Here is a 19,620-nt window from a genome sequence, read left to right on the forward strand (position 1 = left end):
TCAGCTTCAATGGGCGGTCGGGTGATGCTGGACTGAACCCCTCGTGCATACGGTGCCGCATAATCTTTCAGCAATTTTTCGGCCATTTCAGAGGATTCTTCCGCTGCTTGGAATGTCTTTTGTAGATTTCTTCACCTCCGAAAGGTCCTGTCAATCTCTGGATCAAAGGGTAGTAGCTTTCTTGAAAGGTTAGCTCTCCGCATGCAATAATAAGATATGAAATATGATAGCGGAATAGAAAATAACAAAAGAGAAGAAATGAATGCAAAAACTAAGAAAGGAAGAGAAAGCGAAAGCCTAGTCTAATCCAATATGATTTTGCTAATGTTATCGACGCAGTCCCCGGTAACGGCGCCAAAAACTTGTTACGCAACCGCAAGTGCACGGTTTCATCGTCAGTAATAAAAATATCGATCCCACAGGGACTAGTTATAAGCACTAGCTAACATTCACTAAGGGTTAGCTAGACTACCAAGGGTTGTGAATAACTTAGGGAAGAAAGGTCTGGGAGAAAAGTCGAGAGCGGGTGAGTCGAAGTGTCTTGGTTATGAGGAGTTCTAGGAGGTCGGTTTCGTTGTGGTGGTATTGATGTGTCACGCTCTATCCTACACTCGCTGCCCTTTATCATACAATTGTCGGAAGCAAAAGCGGTTATCCTTAAGTACCAGAGTAAAGAAGGATCCTAAGAAGTCTTGTCACAGTTTACTCCTGTCACAAGGGCACCTCGATAAATCTTAAGGACACAACTCTAACTGGTAAGTTAAGGATAGCGGTTAAGGATTAGGTTTGGTCTCTTGCCTCCATGAGGAGAATTTACCCCTCCTTTCAAGGAAGTATCCTATGTTGGTTGCTACTCGGAAAACCCAATGGCTCTACTGTACAAAAATTTTGTACGTGATCTGAACCTTTCCTAGCTACCATGTTTTCTTTTAAGTTAAACTTGTATCTCCTGCGGAACTTAACACGTTTGATTCCAAGTTTAACTTATATGTTCTTTTAGGTTTAGATTTGGATCTCCTGCGGAACTTAACACGTTTGATCCAAATCACCCAGGTTATAAATTCAATTAAATATTAGTTTCCAAAATTGGCTTCCAGTACTGCATGGCGAGGCACTTGGCCTTCTTGGATATGGGAGCAACCACCACCGACTAGACAAAGCCTTTTAAGGAAAGTTAATATTTAATTTCCTTATATAACTCTAGGTTAACCAAAAGGAACAATCAAATCACAAGAGAAAAAGAAAGAGAACACAACATCGAAATTAAATTTGAAAAATAAGAATCGAATGTCTCTTGTATTTGATATTTATACAAAGAAAAATTAACTAGTATGATGTGGAAATTAAATACTAGTTATACCTCTTTCTTGTATGCTAAAAACCTCGAGATCTTCTGCCATATCCCTCACCTCCTCTTGGACATCGTGTGGGCGACGATCCTCCAAGACGAACACCACCCGGAAAGCTTCTACTCCTTCTCTAGAATTCGGCCACCACCACCACAAAGGAGCAAAAGAGAGCAAAGGGAAGAGAGGGAGAGGGGTCGGCCACTTGATGATCTCCAACAACACAATATCAATTGTTATGTTTTTTCAAGGCCTCCCCTCCCCCCCTTTTTATATTAGTTTCCCAACGGAAAATTATGGAAAGAGTTTTAAAAAAAATTAGACTCATTCCTATTTCCTTTTAAATTTTTTTCATTTTCTTTCCTTTTAATTAATCAATCCTAGATTGATTTATTAATTAAACAACTATTTGTTGATGTTTAATTATTTGACCGGCCCCTTGCTTGGGCACCAAGCAAGGTGGCCGACCACTTATTAAAAGGGAAAGAAAGAAAATAATTTTTTATAAAATTTTAAAAGAAGAAAACTTCTAATAAAATTTTACACACTCTCTCTTTTTTTTCTAATGTGGATATTAAAAAGAAAGTTTTAAAATTTAAAACATCTCTAATAATATTTCTTTTTAAAAGAAAGTTTTATAAATTTTACAACTCTCTTTTAAAACTTTGTGGCCTAATTTAAATTAGGAAAATTTTATAAATTTTTAAAATCTCTCTTTTTACAAATTGTAAATATCTGAGGAAATTTAAAAATTCAAAAACACCCTTCGTAATTTAAATATTGCGGCCGGCCCCCTTGCCCAAGGCAAGGGCCGGCCACTTCTAGAGAATATGTGGTCGGCCATTGCTTGGCCACCAAGCAATGAACCGGCCCCTTCTTAGATACCAAGATAGGCTTTACTTTGGATGGACTTGAGGCTTTATTGAGGCTACAACAGGGACCTAGAGGAGAAATTGGTTTTGGCCTTCCGATGAGCTTGAGTAACCCATGCTCGCCCCGAACACACAACTCAAGTTCATCGATAATAACTCATTCCACTAGAGAGTTATTACCGCACTACCGCACCAATCCCAAATTATATTATGAGCTCCTTCTTATCATGAGTGTGTTAGTCTCCCTGTGTTTAAGATTACGAATGTTCACTAATTAAGTGAGTTACTGACAACTCATTTAATTAATATCTAGCTCCAAGAGTAGTACCACTCAACTTTATTGTCATGTTGGACTAGGTCCACCTGCAGGGTTTAACATGGCAATCCTTATGAGCTCCTCTTGGGGGCATTCTCAACCTAGATAACTAGGACACAGATTCCTTCTACAATCATCAACACATACTATAAGTAATATCATTTTCTAACTTATCGGGCATATTGATTTATCGAGCTAAACCTCACCCTTTGATAAGCCAAAGAAATAAATATTAAATATACATGCTTGTATTATATTAGGATTAAGAGCACACACTTCCATAATAACTAAGGTCTAGTTCTTTTACTAAGTCAGTACAAAAAGAACTTACCTAAATGATCCTACTCAATACACTTAAAGTGTATCAGTGTAATTTATTAGTCAAGATAAACTAATACTTAATTACACTACGTCTATTCTGATGGTTTGTTCCTTTCCATATTAGTCGTGAGCTACTGTTTATAATTTATAAGGTACTGATAACATGATCTTTTGTGTGTGACACCACACACCATGTTATCTACAATATAAATTAATTGAACAACTACATTTATCATAAATGTAGACATTTGACCAATGTGATTCTTATTTCTAGATAAATGTTTATACCAAAAGCTAGGCTTTTAGTATACATCCTAACAATCTCCCACTTATACTAAAAGACTAAGCTTCCATATCTGCTGCCATACATCTGAATCTCAATCCTTCAACATGCCCATCAAAAGCACTTGCCTTAAGGGCCTTAGTGAAAAGATCTATAGGTCATCATCTGATGCAATCTAGACAGCAACAACTTCTCCTCGTTTATACGATTTCTCATATTGGGTGGTACTTGCGCTCTATTGTGTTTACTTGCCTTATAGACTCATGGTTTCTTTGGGTTTGCTACTGCACCACTATTATTACAATATATTGTAATAATCTTTGGACAAACCAGAAATCATATCTAAGTCTATCTTGAGGTTATTGAGTCATTCAGCTTTTATGACTACCTCAGAGGCTTGCCATATACTAAGCTTCTATGGTGGAGTCCAGAAAAACACCTATGCTTATCACTCTTCCATAGTTATGACTTTACCTCCTAAAGTAAACACAAAACCCCAAGGTTGACTTACTATTGTCCCTATCCGATTGGAAGTCAAAATCCGTGCAACCCACAGGGACCAAAATAACTGCCTTGTAAGCTAGCATATAATCTCTAGTGCCTCTAAGGTACTTCAATATATGCTTTACTCCAGTCCAATGTCCTTGTCCAGGGTTACTTTGATATCTGCTAACTATGCCCTTGGCAAAACAGATTTCTGATCTCGTGCATAGCATACATTAGGCTTCCGACAGCCGAAGCATATAGAACTGCCTTCATTTCCTCTATCTATTTTGATGTCTACGGAGACATCTCTTTAGATAAAGTTACTCCATGCTAAAAAGGTAAGAAACCTTTCTTTGAGTTTTGCATGCTTAAAACGAGCAAGGATTTTTTCGATATATGAAGCTTGGGATAAGTAAAATATTCTTTTATTGCGATCATTTATTACTTTGATCCCAAGAATATATACATTCTCCCAAGTCCTTCATATCTAATTATTTGGACAACCATACCCTTACTTCTGACAACACTTTGATATTGTTTCCAACTACCAAAAATGTTATCTACGTATAGTACAAGAAATACCACCACGTTTCCATCACACTTTTTGTATACACAAGACTTATCCGGTTACTAAATAAATCCATAGGTCTGGATTATTTTGATAAACTGGATGTTCCAAGACCTTGAACCTTTGCCTCAGTCCATAGACTGATTGAGCTCACACAAGATGTTCTTTGCCCTTTGCAATGATCCCTTCTGGTTGCTTTATATGGATACTTTCTTCAAGACTTCCATTAAGGAATGTTGTCTTGACATCCACTTGCCAAATAGATAAAAGAATCCGGATAGACTTAAGCATGGCTACCAGTGAAAAAGTTTCCTTTTTCATCAAGCCTTGCTTTGAAAGTTTCCACCTTCCTGTCTATCCATCTTTTCCTATTGTAGACCTATTTTCACCCAATGGCTTTTACACCATCCGGTGGTTCTACAAGCTTCTAGATTTTATTAGAATACATATATTCTAATTCTGTATTCATTGCTCTTTGCCAAGATGCTGCATCTTTATCTTGGAGTGCTTCATCATATGTTCGGGATCAGGCTCATGTTCATTTGGGATCAAGTCCAAAGATTTTTCCAAAACATGAATCTTTTAGGTTGTTTGATAACCCTCCCACTACGATGATGCACTTTATGTATCAATTGTGATACGTGTTGCAGTTTCTTGTGATATTTCATCTTGTATAGTTGGTACTAGATTAGACGTGTTTTTATTAAGAACAAATTTACTTATGGGCTTGTGGTTCATTATATAGTCTTCTTCTAAAAATCAGTCATTGATGCTAACAATGACCTTCTGATTTTTAAGACTATAAACCTACTTTCGTTTCTCTAGGATAACCCACAAACAAGTGAATTCCTATCCAACTTATCATTGTCTCTCTTCAGCATATGTGCTGGACTACCCGAATCCGAATATGCTTCAAAATAGACTTACGTCTATTCAGCAATTCTATATGAGTAGAGAGTTCTGACTTTGGAAGGTACTATGTTCACTTTCTTTTTCAGAGTATATCCTTAAAACGAACTTGGTAATTTTCTGAATAACTCATCATCAATCTAATTATTTCCATAAGAGTCCTATAACTTCTTTCTACTACACCATTCTGTTGGGGTGTACCAGGTGCAGTTAGTTGGGATTGAATCCCTATTTTTTGATAAGTTACTCCTAAATTATCCCAAGAGGTACTTGCCACTACGATCTTACCATAGTGACTTAATACTTTTACTTTAACATTTCTCTGCATCAGCCTTGTACTCTTTGAACTAATCAAAGCACTTAGTCTTGCGGCACATCAAGTAAATGTATTTGTATCTTGAATAGTTGCCTATAAAACAGACGATATATTCGATACTAACTCTTATCATAGGATCACACAAATCAGAATGAACCTATTCCAATGTATCTTTGGCTCCATACCCCTTATACTTAAAAGCTTCTCGGTTATTTTTCCTTCCAAGTAAGACTCGCAGGTTGGAAAGATTTCCACTACCAATGAACCCAAAAGTTCATCAGCTACCAATGAATCCTACTCAAGTTAATACAACCTAGCCTTAGATGCCAAAGATATAATTGGTTCATTTCCGAAGGTTGCTTTCTCTTAAAGTTAGAAGATGTGTTACTAATTTTCATTTGTTGCATCGTAGGAGTTATTGGATAAATTGTCAACCAACGTACCAGAACAAATAACTTCCCTCTTTTTCTTAATAACAACTTTGTTATTAAAAGAGACAGAATATCAAGTTCTTTGAATAGTTTAGAAACTGAAAACTAGTTCTTTCTAAACTTTGTACGTAAAGACAATTACTTAAAATCCATATTTTATTCTTATCAAAGGATAAACATCTCTCACTACAATAGCTGCCATTTTTATAACAGTGCCAATGTGGACGATGTTTTTATTTTCATTTAGTTGTTGGGTTTCCTTGAACCCTACAATGAATTGCAGACATGATTAATGACATCTGTATCTACACTCCAGGTTCTGGTAGATAACACCACTAAACATGTTTCAACTAATGAATTAAATACACCTATATTGTTCTTAGTTCTAAGAAGACAGACATTACATTTTAAATCCTAAGAATCACAAAAATATTTGGTCAAGATCTGTAACGACCCGACCCTTTGGCCTCTTGGGCGGCCCTTGTGGTGGACCAACTAGCGGCCCTTATGTCGTCGGCCCATTTGGCGACCTCTCATGTCGTCGACGGGCGTCGTTACTCACTAGGACTTTCCACTGCCGTTGCCTCCCAGATTTGAACTCTAAATTAAGTATTAGAGTTTACGATCACGCAACCGCGAGATGATCTCACGTTCATAAACTCTAGTACTTAAGCTTGGAGGTCTAGAGTTCGAATCCTGGGGGAGGCAAAAATCCACTGGCCAGGGGTGGAAAGTCCTAGTGAGTAACGGCACGGCCAAAGGGTCGTCGGTCGACGACATGAGAGGTCGCCAAATGGGCCGACGACATAAGGGCCGCTAGTTGGGCCGCCACAAGGGCCGCCCAAGAGGCCAAAGGGTCGGGTCGTTATAACAAGTGAGATCATCTCACTTGTCAGATTCATAACTCTAATACTTCGAGGTTTAGAAATTGGAGGCAAATCCAGCGGTTGGTGTCGTCGGTCGGCGACATGAGGTCGCCAAATGTCGACGAGGGTCGCTGGTTGGGCGCCAGGCCCGGCGGGTCGTTACAACAAAAGGCGCCTTTTATTGTAACGACCGACCCTTCGCCTCGGCCCCTTGTGGCGGCCCAACTAGCGGCCCTTATGTCGCCGGCCCATTTGGCGACCTCATGTCGTCGACCGACACCTTCGCCGCTCCACTCACTAGGACTTTCCACCCGCCTGGATTTTGCCTCCCAGATTTGAACTCTAAACCTCCGTGCTTAAGTATTAGAGTTTATGATCTCACTTGGTTATTATTGTAACGACACGACCTTTGGCCTCTTGGGAGGCCTTGTGGCAGCCATCGACCGTCGGCCCATTTGGCGACTCTCTCGTCGATCGACGGCACTCACTAGATTTTCCACTGGATTTTGCCCAGATTTGAACTCTAAGCCTCCAGGGCTTAAGTATTAGAGTTTATGAATCTCGCAACCAGTGAGATCATCTCTGGTTGCCGTGATTCATAAACCTAATACTTAAGCCCGGAGGTTTAGAGTTCAAACTGGGGAGGCAAGGGTGAAAAGTCCTAGTGAGTAACGGACGGCCAAGGGTCGTCGATCGACGACATGAGAGGTCGCCAACGGGGGGACGCCAGTTGGGCCGCCACAAGAGCCGCCCAAGAGGCCAAAGGGTCGGGTCGCTATAAAAAAAGGCTCCATTTATTACGACCGACTTTTGGCCTCTTGGGCGGCTCTTGTGGCCAACTAGCGGCCTTATGTCGTCGGCCTATTCGATCGACGACCCTTTGCCGCGCCATTATCACTAGGATTTTCTGGAGCCTCAGTTTGAACTCTAAACCTCCGTGCTTAAGTATTAGAGTTTATGATCTCACCAAGACCATGATTCATTTACTCTAATATTCAAAACTCTAATACTTAAGCCCGGAGGTTTAGAGTTCAACCTGGGGAGGCAAAACGGGTGGAAAGTCCTAGTGAGTAACGGCACGGCCAAAGGGTCGTCGGTCGACGACATGAGAGGTCGCCAAATGGGCCGACGACATAAGGGCCGCTAGTTGGGCCGCCACAAGGGCCGCCACAAGAGGCCAAAGGGTCGGGTCGTTACAAGATCAATTCCTTAAAATCCCCATGAATTTTGTATGCCACGATAGTGTGGACGTATATAAAATCAAAGAAGAGATTTTATCTATTAATTTTACTATCTCGTCAACTTTACTTTATGACAAATAAAATTAATAGTTGATATTTCTTTGATCAAATATTTGGTCAAAACTTTTGAATTTAAAATAACATTGATTCCTCAAATAATATTATTTAAATTCACCAACACCTCAAACACCGTGAATTTTGCATGCCATGATAGTGTGGGCGTATGCAAAATTAAACATTTATAAGAAGAGGGTTTTACCCATTAATTATCTTGTCAATAAATCTTTATGACAAAATAAAATTACCTCAAACACCGTGAATTTTATATACCACGATAGTATGGACCTATACAAAATCAAACGTTTGTAAGAGGAGTTTTTAATTTTATTATCTTGTCAACCTATTTATTTGACAAATTAATAGTTGGTTTTCTTCGGTCACACAAATAATAGCAGTGACTCTGATGGGGAGGATACTATTAGACGTACCTAAGTGTATACCATTACTTGACACTAAGTCCATTAATAAGATTGTGCCCCTTCCGATGGGGAAGATCACACGCTCTTAATTAACTTCCTATAGTCATCTAAAATGGAAGTTTAAGCTAGTGATCCGCAAACAAGCTCATCCGATATGAAGGAAGGCACTCAGAGCCAACGCGCAAGCTTGTTGCATCACTTATAAACCAGTAATGGAGACCGTGGAATTTATTTAAAAAATAAATCCCTCTCCCACTTAGTTATTTAAAGTGAGGAATTTTGACTATGCTAGCCTACTTAGCATGCATACTAACAAGCACACACAACACAGCATAAAAAGCAATAAATAGAAAAACTAATTTTCAACTATTATGACTTTTATCTATTGTTGTCCTCCGTGTGTCGCCAACCCTAGCTACTGCCATCTTTGGCCACTGCCACCGGGTCTAGTTGTCGCATCCATCTTGCTCCTAGTTCCACTGCGCCTCTAGTCCTCAAAAGGTTCCACGCCTTGTAAGACTCGATCCGCGATATAAATAGAATTTTACATTTTTCGATCCTATATTCCTCAAAGGAATGTACATGTAAACTAGATCGAACATAAAATAAAATTTATATCCAACGATCCTATATTCCATAAAAGGAATGTACATGTAACTAGATCAAAAATAAAATCCTAATAAAACTAAATACAGCTCCTGCTGTATTTTTATAATACAATCATGCACACATAAATGCCCTTAACATGTCTAAGGGTCCAATCACACACATAAAAACTATAAGCCATAATAGTTGGATCCTGCATCCACAAAGTTAGCACATCCTACTATTAACCTGCCTAAATTATGTATGACATGTGCATAATTAAACTAATACCAAATACACAGAGGCAAAACCCTAGCTCTGATACCAATTGTTGGTTGCTACTCGGAAAACCCAATGGCTCCACTGTACAAAAATTTTGTACGTGATCTGAACCTTTCCTAGCTACCATGTGTTCTTTTAAGTTAAACTTGTATCTCCTGCGGAACATAACACGTTTGATTCCAAGTTTAACTTATATGTTCTTTTAGGTTTAGATTTGGATCTCCTGCGGAACTTAACACGTTTGATCCAAATCACCCAGGTTATAAATTCAATTAAATATTAGTTTCCAAAATTGGCTTCCAGTACTGCATGGCGAGGGACTTGGCCTTCTTGGATATGGGAGCAACCACCACCGACTAGACAAAGCCTTTTAAGGAAAGTTAATATTTAATTTCCTTATATAACTCTAGGTTAACCAAAAGGAACAATCAAATCACAAGAGAAAAAGAAAGAGAACACAACATCGAAATTAAATTCGAAAAACAAGAATCGAATGCCTCTTGTATTTGGTATTTATACAAAGAAAAACTAACTAGTATGATGCGGAAATTAAATACTAGTTATACCTCTTCCTTGTATGCTAAAAACCTCGAGATCTTCTGTCGTATCCCTCACCTCCTCTTGGACGTCATGTGGGCGACGATCCTCCAAGACGAACACCACCCGGAAAGCTTCTCCTCCTTCTCTAGAATTCGGCCACCACCACCACAAAGGAGCAAAAGAGAGCAAATGGAAGAGAGGGAGAGGGGTCGGCCACTTGATGACCTCCAACAACACAATATCAATTGTTATGTTTTTCAAGGCCTCCCCTTCCCCCCTTTTTATATTAGTTTCCCAAGGGAAAATTATGGAAAGAGTTTTAAAAAAAAATAGACTCATTCCTATTTCCTTTTAATTTTTTTCTTTTTCTTTCCTTTTAATTAATCAATCCTAGATTGATTTATTAATTAAACAACTATTTGTTGAAGTTTAATTATTTGACCGGCTCCTTGCTTGGCACCAAGCAAGGTGGCCGACCACTTATTAAAAGGGAAAGAAAGAAAAAAAAATTTATAAAATTTTAAAAGAAGAAAACTTCTAATAAAATTTTACAAACTCTCTCTTTTTTTTTCTAATGTGGATATTAAAAGAAAAGTTTTAAAATTTAAAACATCTCTAATAATATTTCTTTTTAAAAGAAAGTTTTATAAATTTTACAACTCTCTTTTAAAACTTTGTGGCCTAATTTAAATTAGGAAAATTTTATAAATTTTTAAATCTCTCTTTTTACAAATTGTAAATATCTGAGGAAATTTAAAAATTTAAAAACACCCTTCCTAATTTAAATATTGCGGCCGGCCCCCTTGCCCAAGGCAAGGGCCGGCCACTTCTAGAGAATATGTGGCCGGCCATTACTTGGTCACCAAGCAATGAACCGGCCCCTTCTTGGACAGCAAGATAGGCTTTTCTTTGGATGGACTTGAGGCTTTATTGAGGCTACAAATGGGGCCTAGAGGAGAAATTGGTTTTGGCCTTCCGATGAGCTTGAGTATCCCGTGCTCGCCCCGAACACACAACTCAAGTTCATCGATAATAACTCATTCCACTAGAGAGTTATTACCGCACTACCGCACCAATCCCAAATTACATTATGGGCTCCTTCTTATCATGAGTGTGTTAGTTTCCCTGTGTTTAATATTACGAATGTCCACTAATTAAGTGAGTTACTGACAACTCATTTAATTAATATCTAGCTCCAAGAGTAGTACCACTCAACTTTATTGTCATGTTGGACTAGGTCCACCAGCAGGGTTTAACATGGCAATCCTTATGAGCTCCTCTTGGGGGCATTCTCAACCTAGATAACTAGGACACAGATTCCTTCTATAATCAACAACACATACTATAAGTAATATCATTTTCTAACTTATCGAGCATATTGATTTATCGAGCTAAACCTCACCCTTTGATAAGTCAATGAAATAAATATTAAATATACATGCTTGTTATTATATTAGGATTAAGAGCACACACTTCCATAATAACTAAGGTCTAGTTCTTTTACTAAGTCAGTACAAAAAGAACTTACCTAAATGATCGTACTCAATACACTTAAAGTATATCAGTGTAATTTATTAGTCAAGATAAACTAATACTTAATTACACTACGTCTATTCTGATGGTTTGTTCTTTCCATCTTAGTCGTGAGCTACTGTTTATAATTTATAAGGTACTGATAACATGATCTTCTGTGTGTGACACCACACACCATGTTATTTACAATATAAATTAATTGAACAACTACATTTATCATAAATGTAGACATTTGACCAATGTGATTCTTATTTCTAGATAAATGTTTATACCAAAAGCTAGGCTTTTAGTATACATCCTAGACGTCCATGAACGGGTTACCCCTGTCACTAGGTCCCCTCGGGTATACGATCTAGAAATAATCCCTCTACGAGGTTAACAAGTTCTACACAATCAAGCAACATGCAATTGAAACAAAGCATAAAAGATCATCCAACAAGTGTAAGTACAATACGAGTTTCACATCAAACAGAGCCACAACTACTCCATAATCCTAGAATAAAGGATCTACTCCATAAATATCGGAGAAATACCCAAAGGGATAACGTATATAAACATACAATCTTCAGATACGGAGAAAGAAGGAGAGAATATGTTTATCCTATGTCGACGAGCGGCCTTCGGGTCCAATCCTCTACTTCTGGAGTCGATAAGGTGGTGGAAGATCGTTGGATGGAGATCCAAGATGGCGTGGGATGGCTCCAAGATGTTTCTCCAACTATCGGCTCGCTTCTCGATGCTCTCCCCTCGAGAAAAAGGGTTAAAACCCTTATATAGACTAGGGTTCGATCGCGGTGACACGGTCGTGCCAAGATGGCATGGTCGTGTTCATTTCCTCCTTTGATGGCGTTGCACGGTTGTGCCAATTGGCACAGTCGTGTGGTGTCTGGCCTCGGTCCCTGCCGCACGGTCGTGCAAGGATGCACGGTTGGGCACTTCCTGGTTTCGGTCTCGGGGTGGCACGACCATGCAGGGTTGCACGACCGTGTTTTGAACTACCTTGGTCTCGGCCGCACGGCCGTGCAGGGATTGCACGGTCGTGCACTATTCCCCTTCTATCTGGTCACACAACCATGCCAAGAGTGTACGGCTGTGTTCTTCGGTTTGTTCCGGTGCGTTGATAATCATCGTTTTCGCTCTGAAAGTTGTCCCTGTCAACACAAAACCAAACAAAGTGCAGATATCCGAACAAAAGAGTATACATAATGAATACAAGAAGAAAGAGGCAATCATGCAACAAATATATATGCATAAAGTACATGAATGTGCGCTAAAACATGCGTAAATGATTATAATATTTGTGCACATCATTAGACGTAGGGGTTTCAAAAAGAAAATTAAATATCCAATTTCTTTGAAAGGTTTTTTCTAGAAGTGGTGGATGATCTCATACCCAAGAAGGCTTAGTGCCTCGCCACAGCCTGGAAGCCAATCTTTGAAATGTATATTTAATTGACTAATTGAAAAACTTATGTCTAACTCAAATATAAATTAATCCTTAGATGATAATTTAAATCAAAGATAAAATTAACCATCTCACAAAAATTCATAAGGTTCCCCTGATTGATAATCTAGAAAAGGGTGACATGGACCTAGGTTTAAAGTAGTTCCAAATTAATTCAATAAAATTAACTTAATTATTTTCATAATTAATTTCAAAAATTTAAATATTATTAAGTTTTAAATCATAATTAATTTCAAAAAGTTAATTATTATTATGTTTTAAATCATAATTAATTTCAAAAAGTTAATTATTATTAAGTTTTAAATCATAATTAATTTCAATATTATTAATATTTCAAATCATAATTAATTTCAAAATATTAATATTAATTTCAAAATTATAATTATTTTTATAATCAATTAAAAGTCATTATTTACAAAATTATAATTTTAATGATTTTCAAAAATCTTAATTATTTTTAAAGGATAATTTATTTTAAATTTCAAACTATCATATTTACATTTCAAATATAAATCATATTTAATTTTCAAATCATACTTAATTTTCAAATCAAAATTTTAATATGTAAAATTATAATTTTAAACTTAATTAATTTTTAAAATTTTAAATATTTACTCATTTGAAATTCAAACTTATTGAAAATTCAAACTTATATTTTAAATCTCAATTTCAATATTTTTTTCAAAAAAAATATAATATATATATATATATATATATATATATATATATATATATATATATATATATATATATATTAACTCTGTCTCACACTCACTCATAAGCTGAACATGCCCGATAACCTAGAATGGGCGAGATGGAAATTAGGAAAATAAATAATAATCTTTATATTTTTTTCATATTACTCATGCTTGGACTCTAGAACTTTAAAATATTATTTTAAATTGGTTGGCATTAATCAAGGGGAGTGTAAGAACGTTTTTTTTAAAAAAAATATTTTTAAAGTATTAGTATTTGCAAACCTTCAGTTTTAATAATGTTTAAATAGATATTAGTTTTAATATTCAGTTAATGCTTAATGTTGAATTAAATTATTTTTCAAATTATTTTTAAGCTTGAGTATTTAAATTTTTTTTAAACCAAAATTATTTTTAAAAGCTTATTGTTTATCAAAAGTATGTTTTATCAAAAGCTTTAACTTAACTAAGTTTTCTATGAAATCTTTTTAAAGTACTTACCTGTGCCTTTTCCACATCTTTTGAAAGCTAAGTACTAAATTTATCAACATTTTCTTAATAAAAAAAGGTCCTAAATTTAAGTTCTAAAAGCTATGTATTTTCAAAGAATCTCTAATTTAGCTGAAGTTCTAAATTGTATATTTGCAAGAAACTCCCTTTCAATGCTAAGTGTTTATTAAAATCCTTTTCAGCTAAGTTTTTTTTAACTCAAATTTGGCTAAGTAATTATCAAAGCCAAAATTTTTATTAAAAAACTTAGTCAATTTATTTTCTAGACTTAGTTATTTCACAAAGTATTTTCTCAACCCAATCATTTTAAAGCTGAGTTTAAGCTAAGTTTTTCAACTAAGGATTTTTCACTAAGTTTTTTTTACAATTTCTTTTCAAAGCTAAGTCCTTCACTATGTAAATCTTTGAGAATGTTTAGGGAAGCTTCCCTTCACGGGGAGTTTTGAATTACATAGAATATTTTTGAAAATGTCTCTACGTATTCTTTTTGATTATTTATGTCAAAGGGGGAGAGAAGAGTGAAAAGTTAAGCAAATTAAGAATTCAAATGAAAATGAAAGGAGAAGCATAAGTTTTTTACAAATTATTACATTCATACTCATTTTTAAATTTCTTATTTATTATCATATTTTTACTTAACTTTGAACCGTGTTGCCATAATCAAAAAGGGGAAGATTGTTGGTGTGGTAAGCATTAGATGATCGAACCTATATTTTGATTATGCCAAAGGATTCAAAGTTAAGTTGTCTTGTTATCTGATATGTTTGAATGAGCTTTGCAGGAAAGTCCTAAGTGTACTTAGGCAAAATTCCTAGCACTACAACAAAATCGCTCATAGACATCAGTGGAACAACATCGGTTTTAGGCTAAAACCGAAGTCTTTGAGTATTTTACACCGGTTTTTCTAAAAACCGGTGTCTATGAGCGCAGATTTTAGCTCATAGACATCGGTTTTTTAGGCGATGTCTATGAGCGCCCTTTTTTTGGTTAATAGACACCGATTTTAACATCAGTTTTTAAAATCCGATGTTAATAAACCCCTTCTTAAATAATTTAATTTTTTCACCGGCCAAAATTTACAAGACTTCACAAAATTCCCTCCAAACCTAAACCAATATCGTGCCCCTTCTCTCAACATAAACCTAAACCTAAACCTAAACCTCAGCCTCATCTCCCTCTTCCCCTTCCGCCGTCTCGCCCTCGGAGATCTCGCCGTCGCCGTCCCCTTCGTCTGCAAGTCCTGGTACCGCGCCTCCCTCGACCCTAGCTGCTGGCGCCGCCTCAACTTCCGCTCCCTCGATTTCTCGCCGTCGCCGTCCCCTTTGAACAGTGGGTTCATTTCCTCGTCACATCTCCCCGCCCGATTCCGCCGACCCTTCTCTTCTTTCCATTTTTCCCGAGTCGACAGAGCCACTCGTCGCGCCATTTCGCTGCCTAGCTGAGCTTCGCAGGCGGCGCCACAGCTGACGGGGCACAACGCGAGGACGAGTGGAGGCGAGACGAAGAAGAAAGAGGCAAGTGTATCTACCTGTGATAACTCGAAATCCATGAGGTATAGTGGGGTGGAAAACCTATAGAAAGTGAGGATTTGGTATGGATTTCGACTGGTTTTCTTCTGGTAAAGGCTTTGATTGTTCTTCCTGGAGATGTTTTGATTTACTTCTTTTGTAGACGCTTTCGATATGTTTTCCTCTTCTGTGGATGTGTTTGATTGGTTTTTCTTTGTATACGATTCGGGTTGGATTCTTCTCGGTGGGATGTGTTCTTGTTGGAGGTTTCGGTTGAAGGTTACTGCTTGGTTTGCGTATGTTACCCAAAATTGTTTGACAGTGATTTCTGATGTGTTCACAGTAGGTTTTCCTAGAGATTTTGGCTGGTGTTCGATGATTTGAGGTTGAGTTGTGTTGTGTTTTCCATGATGAACAAGTTGTAGAGAGTTGCACGTTACCTGTTTGTTAGAATGGGTCACAGAGAGGTCAGAAGTGATTCGAGCTTTCCTTGAAGTTTTGGTTCCTAATTGGAGGGTTTCGGAATGATTTAGAGTCGAATTTGTGTCTTCGTGAGAAGTTGATTTGAAATCTTTGGGTAATTTCCACTCAATGAATTTTCCCCTGCAGCATCGTTTACGGATTTCTCAATTTTACCCTTTGATGTGCATCTAACTATATACCAATTTAGCTGGATGAGCATTATTAAACCCCTTATTTGGGTTCTTTGCAAATTTTCTTTTGTGTATGCTGCCTAATTAACATTTCTTTATATGCAGCTACATCTGCTTGGTGATCGTGTTGAAGAAGCACTAACAGAGCTGGATGGCTGCTGCCAGAATTCTAGACTTTCAGAGCCTTTCAGGTTCTTTTTTGTTACTAATATTTTTTTTATTTATCACACGCGGTAAGTTTTCTCTTAGTTTAAAGCGAAATTTGTTTGTACATTATGAAACTTAAAAGAGTGGTAGATGGATAAAAATGAAGAAAAAGTTGGGACATTTTTCAAGCTCTTCTTTTAAACTTTCACTGTTTATTGTCTTAGCTACAAAGGTGGGAGAAGAATATCGATCGTCGTTTTCTCATCCCATTCATTCACTTAAAAACTGAATAAAAAATAAAAAATAATGAAGCATTTCAAAAATATGAAAAAGATGAATAAGTATAAAAATATTAAAAATAATAAAACCACTCTGATTTTTTGTTTAAGTTAATGAAATGTAGTGTTCAAAGTAACCATTGAACATCCTTGCAACTCTTGTTTTTCTTCCAGATTGAAGGCTAGAATTCTGGAGTGTTTTCAAAGCAATCAAGTGGCTACTATTTGTACCTTTATCATGTTAATCGTGATGTGTTTGTCTTAATTATTTGGGCTTAACTATATGGATCTTATCTTAATGAGTGTAGATCTAATGCTTGATCATTAGATCTAATGAGGTATCTGCAGATCTAATGCTTGATCATTTGTCTGTGAGTTCAAGATGACTTTTTTTTTATGCCGATCAGCAATCTGTAGCAATAGCACATAGTTGTATGCAGATCTAATGCTTAAATCATTCCTCTATGAGTTCAAGATTACTTTTTTTTAACACCGATCAGAAATAAATCTACATATTTCCCAGAAAATAGAGAGGTTTCATCTTTCTAAGTGATATGAACTTGTTATCTCTGATAGTTTTTGTGATCATAACATAGACCAAGGAAGAAATCTTCAAGAAATGAGTTTTTTTTTTATTTAATGGATCAGGCAAATAATTGTTTTGATATCTGAAATTGTTTTCTTCTTGTCCAATTGATTTACATAGATTTTTTCTTCTTTTAATAATTGATAGAAGATTGATTTTTCAAACCTTTGATAATGTGATATTCCATAATGAAACTCATAAAAGAGGAGCACAGAGATTATAGTCTTCATTTCCATGTGTTATTTATGTTTCCTAGTATTGTTATGTTCTTTGGAAATCTCCTTGTAAGAGTTTGCAAAAGTGTTCTGTTTGTCCATCCCTGAAGCCTTGTCCCTTTGAAGCCTAATGTCTAGCAATGGGTTCATCAAGGCCTCATATAATCTCACACGTTTTGCAATAACAGTAAATGAGCTGACCCTGGGATTAAAGGTTACAATTTGTGTTCTACTTATTATCCATGCATCCTTTGTTTTAAGTTTCAATTTATTTCTTTACTTCTTATCCTCAACCTTGAGCAGGAAAAACTGCCACCGACAGATTCAAGGTTGAGGCCTGATCAGAGGTGCTTGGAGAATGGGGAGTATGAGATGGCAAATGCTGAGAAGTTGAGACTGGAACAGAGACAACGCCAGGTTAGGTTTTGAATATTGTTTTACGATTAGTAATTGGTGCGGAAGTCATTGCTCCTATGTAGCCTTGCTTCCATGTTGCTTTTTATATATTTGGGCAATCGATAGGGACATTTTTTTAAATCTTATGATCATTCATTGAACTGCCTATTATAAACTTTTTCAGTCATCCAAAACTAACTGAAATCTGAAGTTTCATGAATCCATTGCACAAGGATATCCCTAGGATCCTAACATGTCCATAAGAAAAATTGAATTAGGGACATCAAAAATAAGAGGTTAACACATATAAATGCATGGTGAATAGTGAGAATTTAGTGTTGTAAATTTGTTCAGTGACATTGCTAAAAAAATTGAGTTGTCTTCATAGTTAGATTTCTAAATGTCTAATTTATTGTTTGCTGTTTTTTGTAAATGTTATTCCCTGAGTATTTCCTTTGATGTTTTGGTCACCATGTGTTGCAGGCGAGAAAGATGTAGGAAAGTGGTTGGAAACCGCAGTGGTTTGTGAAAGATAAAGGGAGCGAGACATACCGGTACATAGGAGGATACTGGGAGGCCAGAGAAGATAGCAGATTCAGTTGGCTTACGAGGAATTGTACAACGAGAGTCTCACCAAAAAGCTCGAATCAGAACTGAAAGGAAACTTTGAGGTGGTTATTTTTCTCAACCTTTATTGTCCAATGAATGTTTTTATCTGTAGGGGCAACATCATTTGCAGAAGCTAATATTAATTATTTGAAAAATTTATAAATGTGAAGAGATCGACATGAACTTAGATATGACTTGAACCAATACTATGAATGTAAGTACATAATTAATGGTAGATTGATAGGACTTGTGGCTTGTTATGCGTGATATGCTTATGTACACTATCACATTGTAGCGGTGTATCTGATTATGTTTGATTCTTCAGAAAGCTGTATACCGCTGGAAACATCCACACTTCCAATCAAAACTTGACACTCTTAATTTGATAGCATGTAAACGTTTACAAAAAGCATTAGATGTTTTGTTTCACAAGAGTGAAAACTAGTTGCTTCTACTTAATATGTACATGGTTTATGCATATGGCTTAGGTGAAAAGGAGAAAAGAACCCACACAAATTGGGACGAATTTAGCTCTGACATAGCATGTACAGTAGCTTAGGGATGACCTTAAGCAATTCACACAACATAAAACACATGAATTAAACAACCCATATTAATTGACCTACATCCCATTAAAGAAAATTTATATGTTGACTTAAGCAATCCTTATGCAACCATTAATGAGTGTAGCATTCTCTCATTTCATAAGCTTATATGGTTGCTTTATTTGCCTAAAATAAGTTACAAACCGGATGCTATGCTTTTGTTACAAACCAGATACTAGTTGGAGACTAAATGATTGCCTAAGAAGAAAGGAATTAGAGATTAGGAGCTGCAGTGAGTAGAGTGGCTGGATAAGCTATCTTAAATGGTAACCTTAGGATTAAAGTATTGATTACATTTTTAACCTGCTCAACTTCCTCTAAATATCTAACACATTGATACTCGAATTTAACCTAACCTATTAAGATAAATGGGTAATCAAACTTAAAGGGTACCCATTACCATATTTAGCTATACCAATGAATTTCAAGTTCAACTAGAAGTAAGAGTGAGTGTCAATATGCCTGTGGGTACCTCAAGAATAGGGAACTCTTTGTTTTTATGATTTAACCCCTCTTCATTATTTTACTCACCTCTTTTGTTTTTACCTATATTCATGTTTTTCATTAATCAGATAGAGA

General features: G+C 36.5%; 1 long non-coding RNA gene across 1 annotated transcript; it reads left to right on the plus strand.

Annotated features, from left to right (window-relative positions):
* Window positions 1–17,594: 17,594 nt before the first annotated feature.
* On the plus strand, window positions 17,595–18,419 carry LOC122005753. The gene is made up of 3 exons (XR_006118509.1): window positions 17,595–17,645; window positions 17,735–17,848; window positions 18,311–18,419. It is a non-coding gene; the product is annotated as an uncharacterized LOC122005753 (long non-coding RNA).
* The last annotated feature ends 1,201 nt before the right edge of the window (window positions 18,420–19,620 follow it).

The sequence above is a fragment of the Zingiber officinale genome, chromosome 7B, assembly GCF_018446385.1.
Source record: "Zingiber officinale cultivar Zhangliang chromosome 7B, Zo_v1.1, whole genome shotgun sequence".
NCBI classification, from domain to species: domain Eukaryota; kingdom Viridiplantae; phylum Streptophyta; class Magnoliopsida; order Zingiberales; family Zingiberaceae; genus Zingiber; species Zingiber officinale.